Below are 7300 nucleotides of genomic sequence, written 5' to 3' on the forward strand. Positions count from 1 at the left end.
TCATTGACAAATTTGCGTTTTTCCGTACAGATTTTCTTGTATGCCGTACACGTCTTAAAATGCGTAATAAACGTACTTTGTATGACAAAAACGTACAGGTTGACAGGTATGCCTTCCTCCAAGAGGCAAGAAAATTATGTGCCTTATTCTGTGTCTGCAGACTCTCAGATCAGTATTACATACTAATTGTGTTAATAATATTCATAATATAATGTGAAAATTCAGCGATTTAGAAAAAAATTGGAAGGTTAAATGAGAAAGAACTTTAACACTGAATAAATATAACGATTTAATATCATTCTAATATATGTTCATGATGACAGGTAGAATCTCACCTGCCTTCAGTGACTGCACGTCACTGCCAGACACCTACTCTGGACACAGAAAAGGTCACCCCGAAATAAAACAGAAGTAGCACATTTTCTTTCGTATAAAATGAAGTCATTTTTGTATGTGTGACCAGATGTCCTGAAAAGCACCTTGGTAGGCACCTGTAAACCACTAATGCCTGCAGTTTTCGATCATACGGCAGTAAGAGCGGCCTTCATTTCAAGTGTTAAGTAATGCATACTGTAGATGTCAACTCATACGTTTTTCCTGTATTATATACATTTTTTGGTTAATTGAAAAACATTTTTAGCAATTATTCTACAAGAATATTTTTTTTCTTGTTCTTTTTACTGCTGCTCAAATCCAGACAATCTCAGTCATTGGTAGACTAGATATGACTAGAATAATGTGAAAGTATTCTTGGTTGTCTAGGGCAGTGTTTTTCAACCCTTTTTGAACCAAGGTACACTTTTTTTCATAAAAACGTTCCGTGGCACAACGTCGGTCGAAAATGTTTGAAAATAAAGTTATGTCAAATATTTCACTGTCCTTCCTTATAAGCAGATAATTAGTATATAAAAAGGAGAAAATAATAATTAAAAAATAATGATGTGCTTTATTTATGTTTTTATTTTTTACACTGCAATCTTAAACCGCTTTGTTAAACAAACTAAGTTATTAAATGTGTTGTACTACCTCATGAGCAGATAATTAGTATATAAAATGTATATAAAAGCTACTGCCACTTACTGATACGGATGACTATTACAGTTCCTCGTCCGAAGATAGCAAAAATACTGATTAATGGCCTGATTTTTTTGGAAAGATAAAATTGGGCAAATTCGAGCGGCACACTGGACAAGGTCTCACGGCACACTGGTTTTAAAGACACTGGTCTAGGGTACAGGACCAAGATAAGCCCCAGCTTTTTCTTTTCTGCTTATTTTCCTTCTGTTAATTCACAAGAAAAGAAAGCTGTTGTTGCTGCTAGCTGCCCTCATGTTGTGTGTTTGTGTGCCACAATTCTAATTATAATTAGAACGTAAGGTGACCGTAAAATGAAAATTTACAGGATCCCAGCGGAAAGAGAGGTGTGCATTAAAGCGAAAAGATTGAACTGAGGCACTCATAAAAAATGCTCGGGGTCTGCACAGCACATTTCACATTCGGTAAGAGAAATAAAACATTTATGATTGTTGCTATCGAGTCCATATTTCTCATTATGTCGGCAAAATATCTGGTTATTTTCTTAGCTTAAGCTAGTTGTTAGCGTGTAGCCTAAATGCCAGCGGTAGCCTTGTAAAAACTGCGTGGGTCAAAAAGGAAACCACGCAAGCATTGCAAACAATCGTTGGGCATACAATCCAAGTAATTTGTTAAATACATTGAATTATTTGTGTACTTATTTGTTGGACATTTTTTAGAAGCATCTCTTGATGGCATTTAGGCTACATGCTAAAGTTAGCCAAAGCTAAGAAAATACCAAGATACTTTGCCAATATAATAGAAAAATAGACTCGACACTGAGGTTTTGAGTTGTTCCTTGCCCGCATGTTGGTTTAAGATCAGGTAATTGTGTCATTGTAATCCTGTGCAGTCCTTTGAGACATTTTTGTGATTACGGGCTATATAAATAAATTTGACTTGACTTGACAACAATCATAACAGTTTAATTTTTCATACCTGATATGAAGCTGATGTCTTCGATTAAATCGATTAAAGACGCACACAAAGCTCTTCCTCAATACCTCTCAGTCTTCCCCAACTAATTCGCTTGTCTCGAAGCACAAGCCAATTGGCTGCTGCTGCTGCTGCTTGTGGTGTGGAAGAGTATTAAAAGATAACTCTGCCGGGCGCCAGACCGAACAGGCACAGAAATTGAATAATTTCCCACAGAACACCTGACAATATCTGGTGTGCACCCCAAAAACAGTGCTATGGATCACAGATATATTCCAGCATTCCAGAAAAGTGAAGATTCAGATTCAGATATACTTTATTGTCATTCTTGTACACGTGTATACAGAACGAAATGTCGATACATCTGACCCGCACAGTTTCCTTGAATGTACAGATATGAATAAAATGTTGTATTGAGTTGGAGTATTGAAGTACTAATAATATACTAAATAATTATAGCTATGTATAGTATTATACAGTAGTGCAAGAGTGCAAGAGGAGCAGCTAACCTGAGGCGTGTTCAGGAGAGTGATCAGACATGTAGTCTCTTGATAATCGCTTGCCGCGCACTGCTGAACGTTTTGTAATCGCTCACTGTGATTGCCTTACTGATCCAAAATGGACGACGACAGTACAATGGATTTCGTTCTACAGCTTGCTTTGAGCGAGTTGGCTGATATGAGCGACAGTTCGCATATTGACACAGTTAAGGTTATCCTAAACGCAGTGGAAGGGTCATACCTGTCTTGCATTGTTCACAAACATTACCAGGCAATGTAAGACGATATATTACATCGCCAACAGCACTCGTCAGGGTGAGATCCTCCATCTTCTGCACTGTCGACGCCATGTTGGAAATCAAAGTAAGCGGTCTTTCTCCCGTGATTACTCGGGCACGCGAGCGCTCAATAATCACTGGCCGTTCAGAAGCTAGCGATAGCTCGCGATAGCAATCACTCACTCTCCTGAACACGCCTCAGATGTGCAAAATGGACAGTCAGGTAAACAAGTCACTATACAATAACAATAACAATGGAGTAAGATAGTGCAGAGGAGAACAGATATGCAAAGGAGTGGCTAGGTATAAGAGAACTGCCAGTAGTGCAAAAAAACAAACAAACAGACAGATGTACAGATTAGCAGCTGTGTAGGCTTACTATGTGTGTGATTGACCATTTAACAGTCTAATGGCCAGGGGGACAAAGCTGTTGCAGAACCTGGTGGTCCTGCCCCGCATACTGCAGTACCTCTTACCAGAGGCTAGCAGCGTGAACAGTCCATGATGGGGGTGATAGGGGTCCCTAATGATGTTCTTGGCTCGGGATAGGCAGCGCTTCTGGCCAATGTCCCGAATGGAGGGGAGAGAAGTCCCGATGATTTTCTCTGCTGTCCTCGCCACCCTCCTCACACTACCCCAGTCGGAGGCACTGCAGCCTCCACACCACACAGAGATACAGCTAGTCAGGATGCTCTCTATGGTGCCCCTGTAGAATGTGATGAGGGTGGGTGGGGGCAGGTGGGCTCTCCTCATCCTCCGCAGGAAGTACAGGCGCTGCTGTGCCCTCTCCACCAGTGATGCAGTGTTTACGGACCAGGTGAGTTTGTTTGTGATGTGCACCCCTAGAAACTTGGTGCTGCTGACAACCCCCACAGCCTTGTTGTTGGTGAGAAGTGGGGCATGGTTGGGCTGGTTTTTCCTGAAGTCGATAATGATCTCTTTAGTTTTGTCAACATTCAGGACTTTGGACCGCTGTTAATTCCCACTTTTCTGGACTGCAGCATAAAGATCACTTTTCCTGTTAGCAAAAAAATCATGATGTCATGAGAGACAAACCTAATGGCCTGTTAAAGCCTGTTCCCAATGAAATGGGCGTCAATATATCGCGTCAGACCGAGTGTTTAACTTAACAAGAAATTTGATATCGGTTTACCAAATATGAAGTGAGCGTTTAGACAGAACACTGCGAGGACAGGATTTATTGCTAGCTACCAAATGAGACGAGTAGCTAACTTCCGCCTCGCCGCTGCGGACGCACTTAGCATAACGTCACGTGAAACTGCTTTATCATGGGTTTGTTTTTCTTATAAGGGATATCTCTTTAGGTCACCACGATTGAAGGGAAACATGTTCATCAGGTTTGCCACATCCAAACGTGAGTTTATTTTCTGATCGGGGCAGAGTTAATCTTTTGTCCTAGTTGTGTCCATCAAGTCGCTTGATGGTATGCAAAAGTAAGCAAAACATTCTTTTTGTTGTTTTTATTTAACAAAGACGCGGATAGATTTCCCACCACAGGAAATCAAATCTAAAAACAACTAACTTATTCAAAGTGCCTATGGAAAAACTGAAATGCCGCCAGATGCGACAAGTGTTCAAGTTTCACGCACACAGAAAATCCCCGACTCCAAACTGGTTGAATAACAGCACGTGGGCGTCGAAAGGAAACCTTTTATTCTTCTTTATTCTGTAATGCACTGTCTGAACCTGCGCAGGGTTTACCTTACTTGCACTTAATGTAAAATATCTATAATTAAAACAATTCCTGCCTCTGTCATTTTATTGGAGTTGGGCCAAAGTAATCAAATGACTTGAATTTTGGTGTTGCTTTTAAGCTGGGAATGCAATTGTTATATACTTCATATCTCGACTGAACCACACTTTTTTAAAGATTTTGCAATGAATGCCGTATATGTGGCTTCTCACATCAATCTCTGCAACTACTCGGGCCAAATCAGAAGTTGGCAACCCAAAATGTTGAGCCATTATATATATATATATATATATATATATATATATATATATATATATTTATATACACACACACAGTAAAGATTTTTTTATTTATGTGATACATCTTCAATTAAGTATTTGAACACCTGAGAAAATGAATGTTAATATTTGGTACAGTAGCCTTTGTTTGCTATTACACAGGTCAAATATTTCCTGTAGTTTTTCACCAGGTTTGCACACACTGCAGGAGGGGTTTTGGTCCACTCCTCCACAAATGTATTCATTTTATTTTGTTACTTTTTTAGGAGAAGCATCTCTTGATTACTTGTTACTTTCTATATTATCTGCTCATCAAATTTCAGAAAAATATATGTACTATTTGTTTGATGACGCTGTTCAAGATTTCCCAGCAAAATACAATAAAGTAGAAATATTGCCCACAATTTTTCTGATTTGATATATTATTATTTTACCAAAAACAGAACGTAGTAAAACATTATTTTTCTCCGCTGGCTTTTTATTTTTGCTCATTTTAAACATGATTTTATTATGTTTCATGATCAAAATGTTGCAAAACTTGAAAATAGTCGTAAAATCCCAATTTACAGCAAAAATTATTAACAAAAATTGCTAACCTGTTGTACTTTGTGAAGAAAATCTTTATACTCCTTTATACATCATGGTAATGTATAATTTGAAAAAAAAAAAAAAAGAAACCAACATGAAACTGGTGCCAGGAATGAATTCTTAAGCATTTTCGACTGATTTATTTGACCCGATACTTTGGGAAACTGACTTGGCTATTTTCAAAGTGCAGCTGGGTTTGGACAGAAAATGTTTGAAGTCTATACTGACGGCGAATCAATTGAAGGAAAATGAATCTGTGTCGAAACAAAATACTCCGTGGTTAAATAATACGGACACTAAATCCATGTCAACTGTTAAATATATAAGAGAAGTGCATGGCAGCCACAAGATTACAAAAAATTTCTGTCGTATGCATTGTACGGCATGATAACTTTAAATGACATGCCGACGTCATCACAAATCAACAATAAATGAGCACAAAGCGGTTTGGTTAGAAATGGTGGAAAAAATAGTGGAGGGAGTGGTTAAATCAAACTAGTAACACATTACTTCAATAATTGTTTCACATGTGTTCCACAAATAAACTTTCCACAGATACTTGCTAAGTTATGCCCAACCCTGCAGCTGCACCACAAACTTGGAACACTGATAACGGCTTCAAACTGCTAATTAAAGTGCTATAGAGGTTTATAAAGGGACAGTGTGTATTATTTAGCAAATCCTAATTATTTAAAAAAAACGTAATTGAAACCCGTATTGATTAAAAAAGTAATCAAAATTAAATGAAAGATAATGTAAACATGGATTTCTAAAAAAATACCCCTAGGTCAAGAAATTAGCATTCAGTTTACATAACATGAGCCACACCTAAAGGGAGCAGACATATTTTTCTGTCATCTTGCTGCTTCGGGGACCCAAAAACCACAAACAGGCTGGGCAAAGAAAGAAGTAAAATGGTGTGTTTTAGTCACTGAGTTTTCATTGTTTGTCTTCCTCCTTGAGCTTTTTAGCACTCACTTTCGGGTGCACGACACCACATGTGTCAAACTCAAGGCCCGCAAGCCAAATGTGGCACGCCACTTCATTTTATGGGGCCCGCGAACATCAAAAATAAACGGGTCAAAAGACTGCCTAAGCTTCCCACAATGTCAAGTACAATATCTGGGAAGTGATGGCTCAGCGCCACGACACACCAGGATTTCTATATCGATGCAATTAAAAATAATCCTAAAAATGTCAGAGAAGATTTTGTTATACAGTGATACCTCCTTTCATTCCCAGATCGTGCTCGTATCTTGAGCAAATTTTCCCAACACAAAATGACTGAAAACGGATTAATTACTTCCTGGCCTCCCCAAACCATCCAAGTTAAGCCTAAATACCTATAAAACACATCTTCCTGATCACTAAACACACATTAAAATATTATTTGAACATAAAAAATAGTCATAAGATTAATTAGATGACTTTAAAGCCTTTGTCTCTTGTAGTAATGTCTAGATATACTCATAACTTGGATTTCTCGTGGCATGTATGATGAGATATCACTGTATTCTATTTATAACATATTGGGATTGCGTGGTGACACTTTTTCAATGCAACTGGCATTTATGTGACTTGAATGATAGAATTATTTTACATGAAGGAGTAGTTACTTTTATTTCACATACCAATTACATTTACTTTAATAAGTTACATCAGGTCTTTTAAAGACAGCCGTTACGCTTATGTGGCCTCCAGGTAAATTGAGTTTGATACCACTGCCGTAAAGCTCAATCCAGTGGTCAAATAATACACACTGTCCCTTTAAGGCTGTATATTGGTAAACAAAACACTAGCAGCCATTGAATGAGAAAAAAATATTTTTGATGTAAAACGCATAAATGTTTAACCATATGGAATATAACCGTACAGTATGAGCATGCAATATACTTTATCCCCTAAATCAAAAATGAATGCCGGGAGACTCTG

Source organism: Urocampus carinirostris, chromosome 2 (assembly GCF_059441175.1).
Source record: "Urocampus carinirostris isolate Australia breed hairy pipefish chromosome 2, RoL_Ucar_1.0, whole genome shotgun sequence".
Classification (NCBI taxonomy): Eukaryota; Metazoa; Chordata; class Actinopteri; order Syngnathiformes; family Syngnathidae; genus Urocampus; species Urocampus carinirostris.